Raw genomic sequence first — 25,975 nt, 5'->3', positions numbered from 1 at the left:
TTGACAGGCATAATACCCCAGTTTTAACATGAAGAAATCCCCCAGTGATCACAGGCAGTAATACCCCATTGTTAACAGGCATAATACCCCAGTGTTAACAGGCAGTAATTCCCCACTGTGAACACAAAGTAATCCCCCAGTGTTAACAGGCAGTTATACCCCAGCGTTAACATGAAATATTAGCCCAGTGTTAACAGGCAGTAATACATCAGTGTTAACACAAAGTAATCCCCCAGTGTTAACAGGCAGTAATGCCACACTGTTAACAGGCAGTAATGCCCAAGTGTTAGCATGAAGTAATAACCCAGTGTTAACAGGCAGTAATACCACAGTGTTAACAGGCAGTAATACCCCAGTATTATCAGGCAGTAATCCCTCAGTGTTAATACGAAGTAATCCCCCAGTGTTAACAGGCAGTATTACCCCGGGGTTAACAGACAGTAATATGCCAGTGTTAACATGCAGTTACACCCCAGTGTTAACAGGCAGTAATACCCCAGTGTTAATATGCAGCAAAATCCCAGAATTAATAGGCAGTAATACCCCAGTGTTAACAGCCGTAATACCCCAGTGTTAATATGAAGTAATCCCCCAATGTTAATAGGCAGTAATACCCCAGCATTAACACGAAGTAATCCCCAAGTGTTAACATGCAGTAATACCCCAGTGTTCACAGGCAGTAAAACCCCAGTCTTAATAGGCGGTAATATACCATTGTTAACACGCAGTAATCCCCAGTGTTAACAGGCAATAATACCCCAGTGTTAACACGCAGTAATTCACCAGTGTTAACATGCAGAAATCCCCCAGTCTTAACAGCAGTAATACCCCAGTGTTAACAGGCAGTAATGCACCAGTGTTAACAGGCATAATACCCCAGTTTTAGCATGAAGTAATTCCCCCAGTGTTCACAGGCAGTAATACCCCATTGTTAACAGGCATAATACCCCATTCTTAACAGGCAGTAATTCCCCACTGTGAACACAAAGTAATCCCCCAGTGTTAACAGGCAGTTATACCCCAGTGTTAACATGTAATATTACCCCAGTGTTAACAGGCGGTAAGACATCAGTGTTAACACAAAGTAATCCCCCAGTGTTAACAGGCAGTAATGCCACAATGTTAACAGGGAGTAATGCCCAAGTGTTAACATGAAGTAATCAACCAGTGTTAACAGGCAGTAATACCCCAGTTTTAACAGGCAGTAATAACCCAGTGTTAACTGGCAGTAATACCCCAGTATTATCAGGCAGTTATCCCTCAGCGTTAATAAAAAGTAATCCCCCAGTGTTTACAAGCAATATTACCCCAGTGTTAATAGGCAGTAATCGCCCAGTGATAAGAGGCAGTAATACCCCAGTGTAAACAGGCATTAATACCCCAGTGTTAACACGCAGTAATAACCCAGTGTTAACAGCAGTAATACCCTAGTGTTAACAGGCAGTAGTACACCAGTGGTAACAGGCATTAGTAACGCAGTGTTAACACGCAGTAATAATCAAGTCTTAATAGGCAGTAATACCCCAGTGTTAACACAGAGTAATCCCCCAGTGTTAATAGGCAGTAATACCCCAGTATTAACAGGCATTAACACCCCAGTGTTAACACAATGTAATCCCCCAGTGTTAACAGACCGTAATCCCCCAATGTTAACATGAAGTAATCACCCAGTGTTAACCGGCAATAATACACCAGTTTTAACAAGCAGTAATATCCCAGTGTTAACAGGCAGTAATTGTCCAGTTTTTGCAGCCAGTAATACCCCAGGGTTAACAAGCAATAATACCCCAGTATTAACAGGCAGTAATACACCAGTGCTAATATGAAGTAATCCCACAGAGATAACAGGCAGTAATACCCCAGCGTTATCACAAAGTAATCCCCAAGTGTTAACATGCAGTAATACCCCAGTGTTCAGAGGCAGTAATGCCCCAGTGTTAACAGGCAGTAATAGCCCATTGTTAGGAGGCAGTAACACCCCAGTGTCAATAGCAGTAATACCACAATCTCAACAGGCTGTAATGCCCCAGTGTTAACAGGCAGTAATACCCCAGTGTTAACAGGCAGTAATACCCCAGTGTTATCAGGCAGTAATTCCCCAGTGTTAACAGGCAGAAATCCCCCAGTATTAACAGCAGTAATACCCCAGTGTTAACAGGCAGTAATGCCCCAGTGTTGACAGGCATAATACCCCAGTTTTAACATGAAGAAATCCCCCAGTGTTCACAGGCAGTAATACCCCATTGTTAATAGTCATAATAACCCAGTGTTAACAGGCAGTAATTCCCCACTGCGAACACAAAGTAATCCCCCAGTGTTAACAGGCAGTTATACCCCAGCGTTAACTTGTAATATTAGCCCAATGTTAACAAGCAGTAATACATCAGTTTTAACACAAAGTAATCCCCCACTGTTAACAGGCAGTAATGCCACACAGTTAACAGGCAGTAATGCCCAAGTGTTAGCATGAAGTAATAACCCAGTGTTAACAGGCAGTAATACCCCAGTGTTAACAGGCAGTAATACCCCAGTATTATCAGGCAGTAATCCCTCAGTGTTAACAGGCAGTATTACCTCAGTGTTAACAGGCAGTAACATGCCAGTGCTAACAAGCAGTAACTCCCCAGTGTTACCATGCAGTAACCCCCAGTGGTAACAGCAGTAATACCCAGTGTTACCAGGCAGTAATACACCAGTGTTAACTGGTAGTAATACCCCAGTGTTATGCAGTAATAGCCCAGTGTTAATATGCAGCAAAACCCCTGAATAAATAGGCAGTAATACCCCAGTGTTAACAGGCAGTAATACACCAGTGGTAACAGGTATTAATACTGCAGTGTTAACATGCAGTAATACCCCAGTGTTAACATGCAGTAATGCACCAGTGTTAACAGGCATTAATACCACAGTGTTAACAGGCAGTAATACCCCAGTGTTAATATGAAGTAGTCCCCCAATGTTAACAGGCAGTAATACCCCAGTGTTAATATGAAGTAATCCCCCAATGTTAACAGGCAGTAATAACCCAGCATTAACATGAAGTAATCCCCAAGTGTTAATATGCAGTAATACCCCAGTGTTCAAAGGCAGTAAACCCCAGTGATAACATCAGTCATACACAGTGTTAACAAGCAGTAATACCCCAGTGTTAACAGGCAGTAATCGCCCAGTGTATACAGGCAGTAATACCCCAGTGTTAGCAGGCAGTAATACCCCATTGCTAACAGGCAGTAATTCCCCAGTGTTATCAGGCAGTAATACCCCAGTGTTAACAGACAGTAATACGCAAGTGTTAATAGGCAGTAATACCCCAGTGTTAACAGCTGTATTACCCCAGTGTTAACAGGCAGTAATGCACCAGTGGTAACAGGCAATAATACTTCAGTGTTAACACACAGTAATACCACTGTGTTAACAGGCAGTAATGGCCCAGGGTTAACATGCAGTACAACCCCAGTCTTAATAGGCAGTAATATCCCTTTGTTAACACGCAGTAATCCCCCAGTGTTAACATGCAGCAACCCCCAGTGTTAACATGCAGTAATACCACAGTGTTAACACCCAGTAATTCACCAGTGTTAACATGCAGTAATCCCCCAGTGTTAACACTGGGGTATTACTGCTGTTAACACTGGGGTATTACTGCTGTTAACACTGGGGGATTACTGCATGTTAACACTGGTGAATTACTGGGTGTTAACACTGTGGTATTACTGCATGTTAACACTGGGGGTTGCTGCATGTTAACACTGGGGGGTTACTGCGTGTTAACACTGGGGGATTACTGCGTGTTAACACTGGGGGATTACTGCCTGTTAACACTGGGGTATTATTGCTGTTAACAGGCAGTAATCCCCCAGTGCTAACAGGCAGTAATACCCCAGTGTTAACTGGCAATAATAATCTAGTGTTAACGGGCAGTTATACCCCAGTTTTAATAGGCAGTAATACCCCAGTGTTAACAGGCAGTAATACCCCAGTGTTAACAGGCAGTAATACCCCAGTGTTAATATGAAGTAATCCCCCAGTGTTATCAGGCAGTAATACCCCAGTGTTAACAGGCAGTAATTCCAAAGTGTTAACAGGCATTAATAACCCAGTGTTAACACGCAGTAAAATCCCAGTCTTAATAGGCAGTAATACTGCAGTGTTAACAGCAGTAATACCCCAGTGTTAACAGGCAGTAATACCCCAGTGTTAATATGAAGAAATCCCCCAATGTTAACAACATTAATACCCCAGCGTTAACACGAAGTAATCCCCAAGTGTTAACATACAGTAATCCCCCAGTGTTCACAGGCAGTAATACCTCATTGTTAACAAGCAGTAATCCCCCAGTGTTAACATGCAGTAATCCCCCAGTGCTAACATGCAGTAATACCCCAGTGTTAAAACGCAGTAATTCACCAGTGTTAACATGCAGAAATCCCCCAGTATTAACAGCAGTAATACCCCAGTGTTAACAGGCATAATACCCCAGTTTTAACACAAAGTAATTCACCCAGTGTTCACAGGCAGTAATACCCCATTGTTAACAGGCATAATACCCTATTGTTAACAGACAGCAATTCCCAACTGTGAACACAAAGTAATCCCCTAGTGTTAACAGGCAGTTATACCCCAGTGTTAACATGTAATATTACCCCAGTGTTAACAGGCAGTAAGACATCAGTGTTAACAGGCAGTAATCGCCCAGTGATAAGAGGCAGTAACACCCCAGTGTAAACAGGCATTAATACTCCAGTGTTAACATGCAGTAATCCCCAAGTTTTAACATGCAGTAATACCCCAGTGTTCACAGGCAGTAAAACCCCAGTCTTAATAGGCAGTAATATCCCATTGTTAAATCGCAGTAATCCCCCAGTGTTAACAGGCAGTGGTACCGTAGTGTTAACATGCAGTAATCCCCCAGTTTTAACATGCAGTAATCCCCCAGTGCTAACATGCAGTAATACCCCAGTGTTAACACGCAGTAATTCACCAGTGTTAACAGGCAGACATCCCCCAGTATTAACAGCAGAAATACCCCAGTGTTAACAGGCAGTATTGCCCCAGTGTTAACAGGCATAATACCCCAGTTTTAACACAAAGTAATCCCCCAGTATTCACAGGCAGTAAAACACCATTGTTAACAGACATAATACCCCAGTTTTAACAGGCAGTAATTCCCCACTGTGAACACAAAGTAATCCCCCAGTGTCAACAGGCAGTAATGCCAAAGTATTAAGATGAAGTAATCACCCAGTGTTGACAGGCAGTAATACCCCAGTTTTAACAGGCAGTAATAACAGTGTTAGCAGGCAGTAATACCCCAGTGTTAACAGGCAGTAATACCCCAGTATTATCAGGCAGTAATCCCCCAGTGTTAACAGGCAGTATTACCCATGTTAACAGGCAGTAATATGCCAGTGTTAACACGCAGTTACACCCCAGTGTTAACAGGCAGTAATACCCCCATGTAAACATGCAGTAATCGCCCAGTGATAAGAGGCAGTAATACCCCAGTGTAAACAGGCATTAATACCCCAGTGTTAACACACAGTTATACCACGGTGTTAACAAGAAGTAATTCCCCAGTGTTACCATGCAGTAACCCCCAGTGTTAACAGCAGTAATACCCAGTGTTAACAGGCAGTAATACACCAATGTTAACAGGCAGTAATACCCCAGTGTTAACAGGAGGTAATACCTCATTGGTAACAGGCATTAATACTTCAGTGTTAACATGCAGTAATACCCCAGTGCTAACATGCAGTAATGGCCCAGTGTTAACATGCAGCAAAACCCCAGTCTTAATAGGCATTAATACCCCAGTGTTAACAGCAGTAATACCCCAATATTAACAGGCAGTAATACCCCAGTGTTAACACGCAGTAATACCCCAGTGTTAACACACAGTAATACACCAGTGTTAACAGGCAGTAATGGCCCAGCATAAAAACGCAGTAATACCCCAGTGTTAAGAGGCAGTAATTCCCCAGTGTTAACACGCAGTAATACCGCAGTGTTACCAGGCAGTAATTCCCCAGTGTTAAGATGCAGTAATCCCCCAGTGTTAACACGCAGTAATCCACGTGTTAACATGCATTAATGGCCCAGTGTTAACACGCAGTCATTCCGCAGTGTTAACATGCAGTAACACCCCAGTGGTAACATTCGGTAATTCCCCAGTGTTAAAAGTCAGTAATCCCCCAGTGTTCACAGGCAGTAATACCCCAGTGCTAACAAGCAGTAATACCCCAGCTTTAACTGGCAGTAATCGCCCACTGTTAACAGGCAGTAATTCTCCAGTGTTAAAAGGCAGTAATACCCCAGTGTTAAAAGGCAGTAATACCCCAGTGTTAACATGCAGTAATATCCCCGTGTTAAAAGGCTGTAATGCCCCAGTGTTAACAGGCTGTAATACCCAGTGTTAACAGGCTGTTTTCCACGTGTTAAGATGCAGTAATATGCCACTGTTAACATGTAGTAATTCCCCAGTGTTAACACGCAGTAATACCCCAGTCTTAATAGGCATTAATACACCAGTGCTAACACGCAATAATCCCCCAGTGTTAAGATGCAGTAACTCCCCAGTGTTAAGATCCTGTTATTGCCCAGTGTTAACATGCAGTTATCCACGTGTTAAGATGCAGTAATACCCGAGTGTTAACAGGCAGTAATTCCCCTGTCTTAACAGGCAGTAATACCCCTGTGTTAACATGCAGTACCGCCCCAGTTTTAACACGTAGTAATCCCCAAGTGTTAACATGCAATAATCCACTAGTGTTAAGATACAGTAATCCTCCGGTGTTAAGATGCTGTAATTCCCCAGTGTTAAGATGCAGTAATACCCCAGTGTTAATAGGTAGTAATACACCAGTGTTAACAGGCAGTAATGGCCCAGTGTTAACAGGCAGTAATCCCCCAGTGTTAACAGGCAATTATGCCCAGCTGTTAACATGCAGTAATCCCCCAGTGTTAACAGGCATAATATGCCAGTGTTAACACGCAGTAATACCCCAGTCTTAACAGGCAGTAATACCCACTGTTAACATGCAGTAATCCCCCAGTGTCAACACGCATTCATTCCCCAGTATTAGCATGCAGTAATCACCCAGTGTTTGGATGCTGTAATTCCCCAGTGTTAACATGCAGTTATCCTCGTGTTATGATGCAGTAATACCCCAGTGTTAACAAGCAGTAATACACCAGTGTTAACAGGCAGTAATGGCCCAGCGTTAAAATGCAGTAATACCCCAGTGTTAACAGGCAGTAATACCCCAGTGTTAACATGCAGTAATGCCCCCATGTTAAGATGCAGTAATAGGCCAGTGTTAACATGCAGTAATTCCCCAGTGTTAACATGCAGTAATTCCCCAGTGTTAACACGCAGTAATAAACCAGTGTTAACAGGCAGTAATAACCCAGTGTTAACATGCAGTAATACCCCAGTGTTAACAGGCAGTAGTACCCCAGTGTTAACACGCAGTAATACGCCAGTGTTAACAAGCAGTAATACACCAGTGTTAAAAGGCAGTAATACCTCAGTCTTAACAGGCAGTGCTACCCCAGTGTTAAGATGCAGTAAATCCCCAGTGTTAAGATGCTGTTATTGCCCAGTGTTAACATGCAGTAATCCCCCAGTGTTAACATGCAGTTATCCACATGTTAAGATGCAGTAATACCCCAGTGTTAACACGCAGTAATTCCCCTGTCTTAACAGGCAGTAATACCCCTGTATTAACATGCAGTAATGGCCCAGTGTTAACACGCAGCAATCCCCCAGTGTTAAAACGCAATAATCTCCCAGTGTTAAGATGCAGTAATCCCCCAGTGTTAAGATGCTGTAATTACCCAGTGTTAACCTGCAGTTATCCCCCAGTCTTAACATGCAGTAATACCCCAGTGTTAACATGCAGTAACACCCCAGTGATAATGAAAGGGTTGAAAAGAGCTAAGATGAGGGGATTAAGGAACAGAGCATATATCCAAACATATAAGGAATTGGTATGAACAATGTCCAGAAGGAAAGTCTGGTGTAGTCGTGGCCAATGTGCACAAACAGTGATTCACTAACTGAGGAATGTATTGAAAGATAACGTATGGGGTCACAAGACCAATGCACACAGGTCACTAGAATTTGCACCTGAAGCCAACTGTATGATGAAAGAAATGTATACGTGTAATGCACCTAATTGCAAACAGTAGCCATAACTCAGAACAAAACCTGTATATAAGGCAGGAGATTTTCAACGATCAGGGAGTATTCATCCCAGGATGCGTGTCTTACCTGTCAACTTGTAAATAAAGTTGCTTTACTGAATGAACCTCCGGACTCCAAGTGATTGATTGGGAATAAGGCGGACGTCGACCCTTTATATCAGGGGGTCTGTCTCGGGGTGAAAACGCTCTCCCGGTTTACCCTTACAACTTGGTGTAGTCGGTAGGATCTACCGGATGGGCTGAGTAGAGACATTGGGCTCGATTTTCATTGAGCCGTGGAGTCGGGTTTGGAGGCGTGTGGGGGGTTAAAATCGCAAAAACTGGCGGACAGGACCCCCCACCCCCCTGCCTGGTTCCCGACTCCGAGGAATTTTAACTCGGGCGTGTCTGCTGGTCCCGACTCCGCCCCGCATCCAACAGGTGGGACTGGTCTTTAAGGCCCTTAATAACCATTAAATGGCCTCTATATCCTATTTTAACAGGCCCTTGCAAATTTAACCCTTTTCCCACGTAAAACACGCCTGGTGGGAAACACGAATGTGAAACCTGGCGGGAGCACTATTGGGTTGCTGACTATCAACTGCAGGTCAACCATTAAAGAGGAGATTTGATCAGCCATCATTTGCAGGTGGCAGGACTTAGTGGTCTCAGGTCTGGGGCAACTTTTAGAAGGCTTAACCACACCTCTGGAATGTTGGAGCCTCACACCCATCTCCAGTGTGACCTCCTGGAAAACCCCTCTCGCCACCTTCACTCAGCACTTCCTCAACAGAGGCATATACCAGAAGCATGGGAGCCATTTATTTCCTTCCCATCTGGGCATTAGAGGAGCTCGAGCACCAGCTGCAGCAGCAGCAGAACCAGGAACAACAGGAGCACCAGCAACAGCAGCAGCAGCAGGAGCGCCAGGCTGCTGCTCACCCACCTGAAGCTGCACAGGCCAGAAGGGGCCAGCACCTGGAAGTGGCTGGAGAGCACCTTGCTGCATATCAGGTGAGCCATGGGGACCCGTATCTGCAATGGCAGTCCTACTCAGAAAGACTTCCATGAAGGTCTGGTTTCTCTCCTCAAGAGATGTAATTCTATTCTGAACAATGACCATGTTTTCCATACCCTGGTGACTAAGCTCCTCCAAGACCGTAGCCATCCTCTCCTCTACCGTAGCCATCCTTTCCACGGAGGTGGCCATCCTTTCCGCGGTGATGTGTTCATGCGCCAATGACTCCACAAAGGCTCTCTTCATGTTTGCTATGGACTCCTCCATTCGCTCCACACTCGCAGTGACCCCAGAGACAAAACCTGCCAGAGACTCCTGCATCTGTGCCTGGAGTTCCATCACCTCTGATCTTATGGATGGACCCAGCGGCAGAGGGTCGACTTGCTGCTGAGCCAAGCAGGCAGAGTCCTGCGCCCTCCGACTAGGACTCTCCACTGCTGTCCCTGTCTCCACAATCTGCTGATGCTCACTTGTGAGCTGTGATACACCAGGTGACAACACTACTCTATGTCCCGAAAGTCCCAGCGAGGTGTGAGTGTCTGCGCTGGTGCTGGGTGCGCTGAATTCTGCTGACGCTGCGCCCTCAGAGGTTGCAGCTTCCTCTGAGGAGCCTGGCCGCTCAGCCTCTTCTTCCTGGCTATGGGGGATGGATGTTTGTGATTGTCCTGTGGGGGAGTAAAGGAAAGAATCAGAGATGTGATGCAAAGGCTACATGCACATAGCTTTTTGCAGATGCTCATAAGTCCATCTGTTACAGCTTCACAATCATTATCAGCAACTCATGTAATGTCAAAGAGAGAGATGGGAAACTTTTCTGTCACCAGCTTACTGTGTTACACCTGTCTGTCCGTCCCCCACATAAGAACATAAGAAATAGGAGCAGGAGTAGGCCAATCGGCCCCTCGAGCCTGCTCCACCATTCAATAAGATCATGGCTGATCTGATCCTAACCTCAAATCTTCTATCACTCTGCATCCACCCGAACCCATGTGATCTCCCGGGAGAGGCGAAAAACCAGATAAAGACCCAATGGCCAATTTGGGAGAAAAAAATCTGGGAAATTCCTCTCCGACCCATCCAGGCGATCGAAATTCTTCCAGGAGATCACTCTGTCCCTATATTTTCTACAGTACTTACCTTCTGTAAAGGCGATCTCCACCCCAGCCAGGAACAGGAATAAAACCATCTCCTGAAATCTAACACAGAATTAGAACACAGTAGGAGCAGAACCAGGCTACACGGCCCCTGGGCCCACTCCACTACCCACAGGGCCATGACCATTCCGAACCTAGACTCATGTCCAATTTCCTGCCCGCTCCCCGTAACCCTTAATTCCCTTTACTTCTAGGAAACTATCTATTTCTGTTTTAAATTTATTTAATGATGTAGCTTCCACAGCTTTCTGGGGCAGCAAATTCCACAAACCTACCACCCTCTGAGTGAAGAAGTTTCTCCTCATCTCAGTTTTGAAAGAGCAGCCCCTTATTTTAAGATTATGCCCCCTAGTTCTAGTTTCACCCATCATTGGGAACATCCTCACCGCATCCACCTGATCAAGCCCCTTCACAATCTTAAATGTTTCAATAAGATCGCCTCTCATTCTTCTGAACTCCAATGAGTAGAGTCCCAATCTACTCAACCTCTCCTCATATGACCACCCCCTCATCCCCAGGATTAACCGAGTGAACCTTCTTTGTACTGACTCGAGAGCAAGTATGTCTTTTCTTAAGTCTGGACACCAAAACTGTATGCAATATTCCAGGTGCGGTCTCACCAATACCTTGTATAACTGCAGCAATACCTCCCTGTTTTTATATTCCATCCCCCTAGCAATAAAAGCCAACATTCCATTGGCCTTCTTGATCACTTGCTGCACCTGCATACTAACTTTGAGTTTCGTGCACCAGGACCCCCAGATTCCTTTGTACTACAGTACTTTCCAGTTTCTTGCCATTAAGATAATAACTTGTTCTATGATTTTTCCTGCCAAAGTGCATAACCTCACACTTTCCAGTATTGTATTCCATCTGCCAAATCTCTGCCCACTTACTTAGCCTGTCTATGTCCCTTTGCAGGTTTTTTATGTCCTCCTCACTCACTACTTTCCGTCCCATCTTTGTATCATCTGCAAACTTTGATATGTTACACTCGGCCCCCTCCTCCAAATCGTTAATATAGATTGTAAAGAGTTGGGGACCCAGCACTGACCCCTGCGGAACACCACTAGTTACTGGTTGCCAATCTGAGAACGAACCATTTATCCCAACTCTCTGCTTTCTGTTAGAGAGCCAATCCTCCACCCACGCCAGAATATTACCCCCAATCCCATGATTTTTTATCTTGAGCAATAATCTTGTGTGGCACCTTGTCAAATGCCTTTTGGAATTCTAAATACACTACGTCCACTGGTTCCCCTTTATCCACCCTGTATGTTACTTCCTCAAAAAACTCAAGCAAATTTGTCAAACATGACTTCCCCTTCATGAAACCATGCTGAGTTTGTCCTATTAAATTATGTTTATCCAAATGTCCCGTTACTGTCTCCTTAATAATGGACTCTAACATTTTACCAACCACAGATGTTAGGCTAACAGGTCTATAGTTTCCAGCCTTCTGCCTACTACCCTTTTTAAATAAGGGTGTTACATTAGCAGTTTTCCAATCTGCCGGGACCTTTGCTGAGTCCAGGGAGTTTTGGAAAATTATTACCAATGCATCCACAATCCCTACCGCTACTTCCCTCAAAACCCGAGGATGCAAGCCATCAGGTCCAGGGGATTTATCTGCCTTGAGTCCCATTATTTTACCAAGTACCACTTCCTTAGTGATTTTAATCGTATTTAGTTCCTCCCCCCCTAGAGCCCCCTGTTTGTCCAGTGTTGGGATATTCTTAGTGTCCTCTACAGTAAAGACTGATACAAAATAATTGTTCACTGTTTTTGCCATCTCCATGTTTCCCACCATTAATTTCCCGGTCTCATCCTCTAAGGGACCAACATTTACTTTAGCCACCCTTTTTCTTTTTATATAACTATAGAAACTTTTGCTGTCTGTTTTTATATTTTTTGCTAATTTACTTTCATAATCTATCTTCCCTTTCTTAATCAATCTTTTAGTTATTTTTTGCTGTCTTTTAAAGACTTCCCAATCTTCCATCCTCCCACTAGATTTGGCTACCTTATATGCCCTTGTTTTTAGTTGGATACTATCCTTAATTACTTTACTTAGCCACGGATGGCTATCTTTTCTTTTACACCCTTTTTTCCTCAGTGGAATATATTTTTTTTGGAAGTTGTAAAATAACTCCTTAAATGTACACCACTGACCATGTACCGTCTTACCCTTTAATCTATTTTCCCAGTCCACTCTAATCAATTCTGCTCTCATACCTTCATAGTCTCCTTTATTCAAGCTCAGCACGCTTGTTTGAGATCCAACCTTCTCACCCTCTAATTGAATATGGAACTCAACCATGTTATGGTCACTCATTCCAAGGGGATTCTTTACTAGGACATTTTTAATTAATCCTGTCTCATTACACAGGGCCAAATCTAAGGTTGCTTGCCCCCTGGTCAGTTCAGTTACATACTGCTCAAGAAACCCATCCCTAATACACTCAATGAACTCATCCTCAAGGCTGCTCTGCCCAATTTGATTTGTCCAGTTAATATGATAATTAAAATCCCCCATAATTATAGCTGTTCCCTTATTACAAGCCTCAACTATTTCCTGATTAATACTCCGTCCAACAGAGTTGCAACTGTTCGGAGGCCTATAGGCCTAGAAATTCATTGACGCCACTTTTGGGGCGCTAAAGTGGGGCGTCCGCCTCCAAATCTAGGCCACTTCTCTGATATTCATTAGCTTCGCCCTACTAGTTCGGGCGAGCGCTAAAACTGCTGTTGGACGCCTCTCTCAGGGCGCTAAGCCGGAGGTGGTGATCGATAGCGCCTAGGCCGGGTGCAGCGCAGGTGCGGCCATCTCGTGACTGACAGCAGACACCCTGGCGCCGGCCAGCTCTTAAGTGGGAAGGGTCGACTGTGTCTGCTGCCACGCCCTGGATAGTGGAGCCCTCCAGCTAGGCCTGAACACTGCTGCTGGACCCAAATAGCGCCTGAAGACATGGAGAAGGCCCGTGAATGTGCGCAGCGCTTCTCAGAGCGTGATCTGAGTGTGCTGCTTGCTGCTGTGGAGAAGAGGCGCCATGTTTTGTACCCGGACAATGGCAAGAAGGCGACGGTCCGCGTCTACAGGAGAGCCTGGAGGCATGTCGCCACCAAGCTGTCAGCAAACAGCGACATCCCCAGGACCGGTGCCCAATGCCGCAAAAAGATAAATGACCTCACACGCATTGTCAGGGTGAGTACCCTTTCCAATGACCTCCTCATCCTTGCATGTGCACCTCACATTATGGGCAAAGGGACCTGAAAGCTCTAATGGCCAGCCTTCATCCAGCAGCTATGGCACAGGCATGAGCATCAATTGCACATTCTGCACTGAACACACTGGCCAAGCTATTCCACCATGGGAGGCAGTGCACAGCAGATCATGGCGACACACTGGCCAGGCTATTCCACCATGGGAGGCAGTGCACACAAGATCACGGCGACACACTGTACTTAGAGGCCGTCCTTTCTCTTGCAGGCCAAGCTGGCGAATAATCGCAGGAGCCGGACTGTGACCGGGGGAGGACGACCTCATTTCCAGCCACTCACCGACCTGCAACATCGCGTGGAGCGCCTCATGGGTCGCCAGGTGATTGGGCCCGTTGCATGTGGAGATGCCGACCCTGTTCTGGGAAGCAATGGTAAGGACATCACCTTTTGCACCTCTCTCGTCCCACTTGCGCATCAGATCTACATCCTTTGCCACTGTCCGACCAATGCGCTGAATGCCACCACTCATGCATCCCGCACTGACGCCCTCTCCTCACTCTAAAGCTACTCTTGTGCCTTCCTGCTTTCAGATGGTCAAGAGGAGGTCCCTCAACTTGCCAGTGACAGACCCTCCGAGGAGGAGCAGGAGGAGGAGCAAGAGGAAGGCGGCCCATCAGGGGAACCCTCAGCCGCGGCCACCCAGGCCAATGTAGGGGACACGTCTTCCCTGGAGGCCAGCGTGGCGGAAGTGTCGAAGGGGAGGGGAGCTCCTGGGACCTGCGTGCTGCAGAAAGGCGGGAGGGGGGTGGAAGCTTGGCGGCCTTCTCCCCAGAGGGGGGGATGCGTCGGAGGGGAGTCCAATTGCTGGGCCCAGCGGCCTCCAGCAACGCAGGAAGGGTCGGGCAGCTCGGCGGCCTTCTACCCAGAGGGAGAGTCCGGCCTCCAGTCAGGAGATGCTCTTCGCCGAGGAGATGGAAGGCCTCGAAGACTTGTCCGCGGACTCGGAGCGCCGGCACACGGAGCTCATGGCGGTAGTGTCACGGTTGCCTGAGTCCATCGATTTCCTCTCTTGGAGTGTGGCCAAGTTTGGGCCCTTAGAGGCCACCAGTCGGGTGGAATACCGGGCAGATCTTGCAGCGACTGGCCAGGTGATTCGTTGTGCCGTCCAGTCACTGGCTGCTCTGCTGTGGGCAGTGAACAGGTCAACACGGGCACTCACTGCTGCCACACTCGCTGTGTCAGCCAGGCATCGCCAGGGCACCCGGCGCGCTGCAGCAGCACATCGCTCTGTCCCTCGGCAGATTGGTGCGCATGCTGCAGTGCTGGCCCGGGCGACTGCCAGTGTCTCAGGCGACCAGCGAGCGCCTGCCATCTGCCAGCTTGCCGCCATTCCTCCAGCCGCCACTGCCACACCCCCAGTGGAGCTGCCAGGAGCTGCTGCAGCGACTGATGCTGGCCAGCCACAGCTGCAGCAATCAACAGCCGGCCGCTCGACGCCCAGACCTCGACTAGGCCGACCCCCAAGGGCATCTGCCGTCACGACATGTGCCCCTCAGGAGCCTGCCCCCAGCCTTGCAGCAGCCAATGGCCTTACTTTGAGGCGGAGCAGCAGGGCGGGCAGGGGCCACCCAAAGATGGCCAAGGCATCGCCCTAGCGGGCCAAATATTCGAATGTGTGGCCATTTGTGTTTGTTTCTTGAGGCCGAGAATTGGATGTTAGTTTTTTGAAGGCCGATGATGTGATGTTTGTTTTGGACGAAGGCCGACAATGACGGCCATTTTAGTTGCCCTATTTTGTTAATCCTCCCCAGGTTGTGGGAGCGAGTAATGTGTTTGAGTGTTTTTTGTGGGTTTCCTCTGTTTTTGGTTTTCATGTGGGAAGGGCCCAGAGTTTGTACAATAAAGCATATTATTTATTCACATTGTCCATGTTTGATCTTTGAAGTGTTTGTTGCCTTAACTGGCTGCGGGCTTGCGGAGCAGCTGCAATCATGTTCTATCATTGGCGCAAGCCATTCCCGGACAGGGGGCCTAGAAGTGACGTTCAATAAGCCGACGACGGGCGGCCCTTGGACCTTGTGCGTCCCTCCTGGGCTGGTACTCCTCGTCCTCGTCGTCCTCATGCTCCTCCTGCTCCTCCTCCTGAGGTGGTGGTCCAACGTGAGGTGGCAGTGCCCGAGTCCTGCGGATAGCCAGGTTGTGCAGCATGCAGCAAACGACGACGAATTGGGAGACTCGATCCTGCGAATACTGGAGGGCTCCCCCGGAGCGATCGAGACAGCGGAACTGTTGCTTGAGCACGCCGATTGTTTGTTCTATGAGGTTCCTCGTCGCTTGATGGCTCTCGTTGTATGCCTCTTCAGCAGGGGTCGTGGGCGCGCGGAGCGGGGTCATGAGCCAGGTACACAAAGAATAGCCTTTGTCCCCGATAAGTCATCCTCTTGGGGGAGGCTGTGCCTGGAACATGTCAGCCACAGTTGTCTGTCGCAGGATAAAGGCATCGTGGCTGCTGCCTGGAAAGCGGGCATTGACAGCTAGGATGCGCTGCCTGTGGTCACACACCAGCTGTACATTGAGGGAATGGTAGCCCTTCCGGTTGCGGTAATCCTCGGCATGCTCAAGAGGTGCCCGCAAAGCCACATGCGTGCAGTCAATGGCGCCCTGCACCATGGGGAAGCCCGCTATTCTTGCAAACCCCAGTGCACGCTGCTGCTGCTTGTCCAGGGTCATGGGGAAGGAGATGAATTGATGTCTCCTTCTGAAAAGGGCTTCGGTCACCTGGCGGATGCAGCAATGCATGGCGAACTGGGAGATGTTAGCGATGTCCCCAGTAGTGGATTGGAAGGAGCCGGAGGCATAGAAGTTGAGAGCCACCGTCACCTTCACTGCCACCGACAGAGACGTCCTGCGCATCAGCTGTGGCTGCAGATCTCTCTGAAGCAGCCGGCAGATGTCTGCAACCACCTCCCTTCGGAATCTCAGCCTCCTAACACACATCGCGGCAGACATGGTCAGATAGGAGGTCTGCTGGCGGTATACCCTGCGTGGGTAAGGCCTCAGTTGGCGACGCCTGTTGACCCCTCTGCGTCTAGCCAGGGCTGCCACTCTCTCACGGCGTCTGTAAGCCCTTCTGGCATAAGGCTGAAATTCAGCGTTGCCACCCAATGCAGCCCCCATTATATGCTGGCAAACACTGAGCTATGAATGAAGGCTAAGATAATTGGTAAGCTCTGGCCTGAGCCAAAAATACCTGTCCAAGTGTTGGTCCAAACCAGTAAACTCTCCTCCTTGGTCTCTGTCCAAAAAACCGTTGCACAAGAGTGAATGCTGCAAAATGGCTGGCCTTTATACTGCTGGGTAAGTGCCCTTTAATTAGCGCTTCCCCCCAGCCCGGCTGGCCTGTGTACCGTTCCACTTCACAGTCGCTCGGAACGCCCGGCGCACAATGGGCCGGCGCGAGTGAAGTTCCGGTTTGGGGCGCACAAAGGGCGTTGCACTATTATATGACGTCATGATCTGCGCGCGCAGCAGGGCGCGCGCTAAGACTTTGCGCCGGCGCTAAATGTGTCCTGAAGTTGGGGAGAGGCGCAGATCGCGCTGCGCCCGGGCGATAAGCGCCTAGCGCTCGAAATCTACTCCCCCTAAGGCGCTAACGGCTGGCGCGCCCAACTGAATTTCTAGGCCATAGACTACACCCACTAGTGTTTTTTTCCTCTTATTATTCGTTATCTCCACCCAAACTGTTTCACTATCCTGCTCCTTTGACCCAATATAATTTCTCTGTATTATAGTGATTCCTTCCTTTATTAACATAGCCACCCCACCTCCTCTCCCTTCCTGCCTGTCCTTCCTGATTGTTAAATAACCTGGTATGTTTAATTCACAGTCATGGTCACCCTGCAGCCATGTTTCTGTAATGGCCACAAGATCATACCCATATGTCGTTATTTGTGCCGTTAACTCATTCATTTTGTTACGAATGCTATGTGCATTCAGATAAAGAACTTTCAAATATGTTTTGTAACACTTAGTTCCTGTTTTTTCCCTTTTTAGTACTTTACTTTTTACTCCATACCTTCTGTCCCTTCCTGACACTCTGTTTTTTAATTCCCCCACTGCTACCTAAGTCTATGACGTTCTCTGTTGTCATTTCTATTATTTGCTCTCTAGAAACCTCCCCCCACTAATTAGTTTAAAGCCCTCTCTACAGCCCTAGTTATATGATTCGCCAGGACTCTAGTCCCAGCACTGGCCAAGTGAAGTCCGTCCCAACGGAACAGCTCCCTCCTGTCCCAGTACTGGTGCCAGTGTCCCAAGAAGCAAAACCCATTTGTCCCACACCAGTCTTTGAGCCACGCATTTAACTCTTTAATTTTATTTATCCTAGCCAAATTCGCTCGTGGCTCAGGTAATAACCCAGAGATTATTACCCTTGAGGTTCTGTTTTTTAATTTGACCCCTAGCTGCTCATACTCCTTTAACAGAACCATCTTCCTTGTCCTATCTACGTCGTTTGTACCAACATGGACCACGACAACTGGATCCTCCCCCTCCCACTCCAAGTTTCTTTCCAGCCCAGAAGAGATGTCCTTAACCTTGGCACCGGGCAGGCAACACAGCCTTCGGGACTCCCGCTCTTGACTGCAGAGAACCCTATCTATCCCCCTAATGATACTATCCCCTACAACTACAACATTTCTTTTTACTCCCTCCACTTGAATGGCCCCCTGTACCACGGTGCTGTGGCCAGGTTGCTCATCCTCCATGCAGTCCCCGCTCCCGCCCTCACAGGGAGTAAGAACCTCGATCCTGCTGGACAAGAACAAGGGCTGCGTCTCCTTCAACACTACATCCTGGATCCCTGTACCTTCCTCACTCGTAGTCACACCGTCCTGTCCCTGACCACGGACTACATCTGCAGTAATTAACTTCATAGGTGTGACCATCTCCTGAAACATAGAGTCCAGGAACTTCTCCCCCTCCCTGATGTGTCGCAGTGTCTGAAGCTCGGTCTCAAGCTCCATAACATGGAACTTGAGTTCCTCTAGCAGCAAACACTTGTCGCAGATGTAATCACCGTGAGCCTCAATGGGGACCACCGGCTCCCACATCTCACAACAGTAACACATCACCTGCTCCATTCTATATAATTAATTAAATTTCTTATTATTAGTTATGAAGACCCTGCCCGGATATAGATGATAATGTCACACCACTATTCAATAGGACTTACCAACTTACAGGTATAAAAGAATCATCCTCTATTCCCATAATTTCCAGGTCGGTTTCCTCCCAGGGGGTCAGGTGGGCTATTGAGGCTGTCCCTCCTCCTGTCCTGGCTCAGTCTCTTTTGTTGTGAGCTCTCTTTTCCTGCAATGAGGGAGACAAGTGGAGGTTGAGTGAGAATGAAGGAGTGAGTGTAGAGATTGCATAGCATAGATACTTAGAAGGAGGCAAAGATGGAGTGAGGTTGCAAGACCAAGGGCCCTCCCTGTGTGTTGTCAGTTGTGTTCAAATCATCAGAGTGATAGGGAGTGCGAGGGCTGCATGGTGGAATAGTTATATGAATGTGAGCATAGAGTGAGAGGGAATGGGTAAGGGTGCATGGATGTCAGTGTCAAGTGGGATGTGGAGGAAGAGATTGCTAAAGCTGAGTGCTGGTGAGGAAAGGCAATGGGGATCAGATTGAGGGTGATGGGGAATTCATACTCACTTTTCTAGTGTGCTGAAGGTCATGAAATCTTTTCCTGCACTGTGTCCAGGTTCTGCGGGTGACTCCCAAGGAGTTGACCTCCTCAGCCACCTGCATCTACACTGCCTTGGTCTGAGTGGGAGGCCTCTTCCTCCCTGATGAAGGGAAGAGCAGTTCCCTGTTGGCCCTAGCCCCATCGACTAATGCCTGCAGTGCCACCTCATCAAAGCGAGGAGCTGATTTTGCCCTCCCACTTATCATATTTGCTGCAGCTCCCTCACACTGCACAGTCAAGAAGCTTGGCAGTCTGCAGAAGAAGCAAGGCTTGCTGTGGACCTTAAATGCAGCAGCAATGATGACGTCATCAGAGGGGGACTTTCAGTCATGAAAAACCCATTTGCAAAGGCTTCCCACACATTGGAAATGAATTGGCCAATTCAGTTAAAATTGCGTCAATCTCCCACATCCATTTAGATTCGTGTGGGAAACACGAAATTCGGATAAGACGACACCATCCCGCACCCGAGTTAAAATCCCCCCCATTGCCTCCTCGCATCAAAGCCCAGGGCCGGAGATCCAACGAATCTGAGGCAGAGTCTGGATACGTGAGTAAAGCAACTTGCGTGCATGCTGGGACATTGTAGAAATGAAAATGTCTGAATAAGTTGAGGAGCTCGGGTTATATAGGATTGGATATAGGGAAACTCCAATCTAGGCGGAGTTAAAACCACATAAGCAGGGAAAGGTCCCTGAAGGTCCGGGGGAGTCCCGGAGGCAGCAAACGAGGGGGAACTAGCAAATCCACCCTAAAAGGATGGCGAACAAAAAGGACGCCAAAAGATCTAAACTCCCGTATGAATTTGTACGCGATAGGTATCGTCAGACAACAGTAGGGCATAAGGTAACTTGCCGTATGAATTTGTACGCGATATTATCGGATAACGAAAATTCCGATAGGGGCGGGGTAAAAAGACCCCAGGGAAGTGAGAAAACCTCACGGAAATTCCCGAGCGGCTAGAAAATGGCCAGGAAAGAAATCGACGGACAAACAGAACGGCGTAACGTAACTTGCCATATGAATTTGTGCGCGATAAGTATGAGAAAGTTAAGGAAAAGATGGTAAAAAAAAAGGGATATGATGACAAGGTAATAAAAAGAATTGGAAAGGAAGGTGGGATGCTGAATGGGTTCCCGACTGACAGAAAGAATGGTGGAGTAAGGAGAGCAAGAATAAGGAGAAAACTGTAGTGGTTCTTTGTCAGGGCCACCTGAAAAATGTGTAAGATTGGGGCCACACGGGAGAGCGAAAAAGAGGAGTTAGTGGAGCAGTTAAAAAAGGCAGGCGCCAAGTGTGCTGCTGCAATGAAGACAAGGTCAGTGCATAGTGGAAGGAATGATAGTGAGGAGATTGATTGGGAGGATTTAGAAAGAGAAACCTAAAGTTTTACTGACACGAAAGTTATTAACGTCTGTGCTGAAACAAATAAAACATGATTGCTGAGTGAAAGGAACCTTAAAAAAATGCTGGGATCTCAGTTTGTGTGAAAGTGTGAAAGTTTTCCTGACTATGGATGTTTAAGAAGTTACAGTATTCTGTTTGTCTGAAAGCCTGTCCTTAAAAAAATGTCTGTTGTGTGTTTTAGCTCCACCCACTCTTTTGTACAGAGAGCTAAAAGCTGTTTAACCCTTTGAAGACTTGTCTTGAAGGATGGACAAGCGTGTGTTGTTTTAAGTTTGTTAATTGTTTTACAAAAGATAAGCTTCAGCCTTGAAGTCACAGTTGCCAATGTGCCTGGAAGAAAATGAATTTGAATGTTTACAAGGCATGGGTAATTGTTTCCTTGTTAATGTGACTATGGTTTCTTTCTTTTCCAAGTGATACTGGTTAGTTAAAAAAAAATTGATCTGGATTGGATTGGAGTTATGAGGTTAATTAACCTATTAAAACCAGACTTTCATTGTGGCCACGGTGAAATTCTGGTTGGTGTAAATTTGTGTAGACCATATTGAATAAGATATTTAATGGTCTGAAACCAGACTTTAAAATATTTACAGTCTTGGATATAGCGAACAGGTTCTGGTCCATACCATTGGCAGAGGAATCACAAGGGAAATTCACCTTTACTGTCAAGGATAGACAGTATACATGGACCAGGGTCCCGCAGGGGTTCCATAATAGTCCAAATATATTCCACCGTGTACTGTGTCAAGCCTTAGACCTATCAAAGTACCAGAGCGCCCTACTCCAATATGTCGATGACATAATGATTGCATCAGCGGATGCCAAAGGACACATGGGAGCATTACTAGCCACCCTCCAGACACATAAGAAAGCTGGCTTTAAATTGAACCCAAAAAGGCACAGGTTGGACTGTCCAAAGTAAAGTATCTAGGACACAAAATTAGCCAGGGGTATAAGGCACTCCCGCAGGAACAAAAGGCAGCCATAAAAGACATGCCAAGGCCAGTGACCGTCCGGGGAGTGCGGAAAGTGTTGGGACTATTTAATTACTGCAGGAATTTTATATCAGACTTTGCAGGGCAAGCAGAGCCGATTCAACGGTTAGTTAAAGGGAGGAGACCCACCACAAATAAGATAGAATGGGAGACGGAGCAGGAGGAAGCATATAGGGCCCTTAAACAGGAATTAATAACAGCCATTGCCCTAGGATTATCAGATCCCACTTGACCCTTCCACCTATATTGTGATTTAGATCATGAGAGTTACTCAGTGTTGGTAATGCAAGACCATGGGGGGGAAACAATAACCCATAGCATACTACTCCACTAAGAAGGATCCAGTGACAAGAGCTATGCCCCAATTGGTAGAATTGCTCAACACTGGAAAACTGAGAACTATATCAGATAGCCGGAAAGCAAAGTGGGAAGCAATTCTCCTACCAAGAGATGGATCAGTATTAATACAAAAACATACTGGAATAAACCCAGCATCCGGAATATTAACAGAAGGGGATGAGCATAGTTGCCAAGTTAAAATAGAGGAAGAAGTAAGTAGTGGGGTAAAAGAGAACCCCATCGAGAATCTGAATGAATTATTATACACAGATGGATCCTGAAAGTATACCAATGGAGAACCCAGAACAGGGTGGGCAGTAGTAAATCAAGAAGGAAAGACCCTGTTAAAAGGAACCCTTTATGGGGATAAGTCAGCATAGGTAGCAGAACTAGTGGCTTTAATAAAAGTGTTGGAAATAGCAAAAAACAAACAGATAAATGTTTATACCGACAGCCGATATGCTTTTGGAGTGGTGCATGATTATATGACACTATGGGCCAGAAGGGGTACATGACCTCTACGGGAGAGGTAGTAAAACATGGAAAACTAATAGAAAGGTTAGTTAAGGCTGCACAGGCACCTTTAGAGGCAGCGGTAATTAAAATAAAAGCCCACACAAAGATAGAGGATATGGACTCACAGGAACCCCAGGACCAGGCCCCTATAGGGAATAGGTGTGCAGATCTAGCCGCCAAACTAACTGCGGAAGAAATGCAACCAGAGGACGCGTTTAAAAATGAAATAAATATGGTCATGACAGTCAGTGGGGTACAGGAAGTGAATATAATGGAGGTACAAGAAAATACTAGTAAAGAGGAAAAAGAGAGATGGAGACAAGCAGGCGCTCGACTACAGGATGGAATTTGGAAATGGGGCCCCCGAAACCAGGTGGTGGCACCAGAATGTTGCATACAACTGATGGCGCTACACCATGGTGTAACATACTGGCAGAAGTAACATGTTGCACCTACTGACACAGTACTGGTGGTGGCCAAAGATGGGTCAGGAAGTAGCGAAATATTGCCACCACTGTATAATATGCGCTAAGAATAATGTAGGACAGAGATATAGTGTTAGAGTAGCAAACCAACCCCGGCCCCAAGGACCCTGGGAAAACTTACAAACTGACTTTACCGGCCCCTTAGCACAGGACGGGGGAAGAAATATTTCTTGGTAATAATTGACCAATTTACCAGGTGGGTGGAAGCCTTTGCCACCCGAGATTGCTCTGCAAAAACCGTTGCACTAATATTGGCTACCGAGGTTATACCCCGTTGGGGAGTGCCTCTGCAAATTGACTCAGAAAACGGCACTCATTTCACTGGCAAAACAATGAAAGAAACTTGTAAGTTGTTAAAAGTATCACAAAAATACCACATACCATATCACCCCCAGAGCTCGGGGATGGTAGAAAGAATGAATAGGACACTGAAAAACGCGCTGACAAAAGCCATCCAAGAAACAGGGAAGGGATGGTCGGAATTATTACCCAGCATACTAATGAGGCTGCGAGCCACCCCAGGATGAACGGCCGGACTGACCCCCTATGAATTAATGACAGGACGAGCTATGAGACTACCAGAGGATTTGACTGGAGGGGTGGGAGAACCAGGGCCAGTGCAAGATAGATTAAGGCGATACTTAGTACAACTAAATCAGGAGGTACAAGCACTAAATAAAGAAGTGAGGAACCAGCAACAGATTAAAGATCTAGAAAGAAAAAGTGCTGGACTTAAACAAATGAGCTGCCCAAAATAGGTCAACAAGTAATGACGCAAGTTATCGGAAGAAAGGGAATGGAACCCCGTTGGATGGGGCCATATACTGTATTAATGACAAGTGATACATGTGTTTGTCTACAGGAACCGACGGGTATGCGATGGATGCACTGGACCCAGGTGAAACCATTTAACACTAAAGATCCCCATTCCACCCTCTCCTCTAGGGAAAAGAGCTCGGAAGATGACCAGACCTCTGTTTAAATTACAGATAAACATGGATCGAGTGAGATGGATTATTATAACTATTCTGATGACAACACTTATAAATCCAAATAACGGGCTGGAAGAAATGGACTGCAAGTTAAGATCCCCTAGTGGAGACTCCACGAGGAACTTCATTATATCACACAGTTACGAGTGTGAAAAACAAGGAAAAGGATGTTACAGGTGTGACAGTATCTGGGTGAACTTGGATCAACGACCATGCGGACCCTGTAGAAGGACAGATACCAGCAATATGGTAAGATGTAATAGACACTGGCAGGTGTTGGGTCAAGTAGGGGGAGGATATGTCCTGAACTACACGGACGATATCATAAGATGGACTATTGTACATGGCGTTACAACACCGCAACCAACAACAAGGATCACACCACAAGAAGTAACCCTAGAACCAACAACACCCCCAATCACAATGATACCTGAAGAATGAAGGTGTCTGAAATTGACGCCTGGGCCCGAAAATGGACAGGTGTTATTTACCGAGGGAGAACAATTGTATGATAATGTGAGACACGAAATTGTACCGGTACTAACGAACTTAACCATGCTACAATGCCCAGGATATTGTGAAAGATTTACTAAAACTAGAGAGTTGTAAGCATATATGATAAGGAATGTAATTAACCAAGATGCTGATGCAACAGGGGCTACTAGTTTCAGGGGACATGCTGCATTCCACCAAAGAATTAAGAGGGGCTTAGGAAACAATGTTGTAAGGGGTGGTGTTTGGGGTCAGCTTCGCCTCTGACTTATGAGCAGTTCGAATCGCTCCCACTCCCTTGGTTCTAGACCTTGGACTTATTTGGGGGCTGTAATGAAATTGCAGCAGACAACTTTGATCTTTATTTGAGAAAGAAAATACACAACACAATAATCTTAACACTCTAAATTGGAGGAACACTTCGGAATATACGAGGGAAAATTACAGTAGACAAATACTTCACCCCTCCCAATCCCACTTTACTAGCTAAGTTGGGCTCCAAAGGACCAGGGTTAATGCTCACCAAATGAATCCTTGACAGTTGAGCTGGTTCACGGTTTCGGGGTTCGCTGGATGTGTTGGTTGGTGCCTGCTGTACCCCGGACGCAGTAGAGGACTTCGACTGCGTGTCTGGTGATGTTCTGGATCGCTAACACCGTTGAGCACTTCTGTGGAGAATTGTTGCTTCCAGAAAGAGAGACTGTGAACAGTTGCTTCCAGAGAGAGAGAACTCCTGTGTCAAACTCAAGAGCGAACTGTGTAGAGAGAGAGAGCTGCCTTTCTGAACTGACTGCTGAACTCTGTAGAGAGAGAGAACTGCTTGAACTGCTTCTTTATGATTTCCTTGATGAACTCCCCTTGATGAACTAACTGCTTTCTTGTAAAAACAGGCCTCCAATTATACTAAACGAGGCCTGCTAATCTTGTTAGATTTTGGGCAGGCTCATTAATATTGATCTGTTCAATTGTTTAATTGGTTTCAGGACGGTCCCATCGATCTTAAGTTGTTTTAAGAACGTGTGAAGTGGTTTCGGGATGGTCCCATCGATTGTTTAACCTCTTGTTTAATTGCAGTAAAGTTGCCTTTTCCTGTGGGGGCCAAGGTTCTTTTGTTGGTTGGTGGCATGTTTTGCATTATGCAAGGTTTTGGATGGTTCTGTAATTTTGGCAGGAACTGCTTTTCCGTTGGTCTATTGTCAGTATGTAAAATGACTGAGACAGTCTAGAAAAGTCCCCAGACAGCTCGGTTAATGCCAATACCCAAAACTGTCCATTTACAGAGACCAATCCCAATTAACAACAGAAAATGCTGGAAAAACTCAGCAAGTCAGGCAACATCCGTGGAGAGAAATTTGAGTTGACTGAACGTGTCCTTTTTTTAAAATGCCAAGTCTGTTTTTGACCTTGAATCTCCCTGCTGGGCC

This window comes from Somniosus microcephalus, chromosome 4 (genome assembly GCF_052327205.1).
Source record: "Somniosus microcephalus isolate GS21.2 chromosome 4, FLI_Smic_1.0, whole genome shotgun sequence".
Taxonomy (NCBI): domain Eukaryota; kingdom Metazoa; phylum Chordata; class Chondrichthyes; order Squaliformes; family Somniosidae; genus Somniosus; species Somniosus microcephalus.
This window is presented reverse-complemented; position numbering follows the sequence as displayed.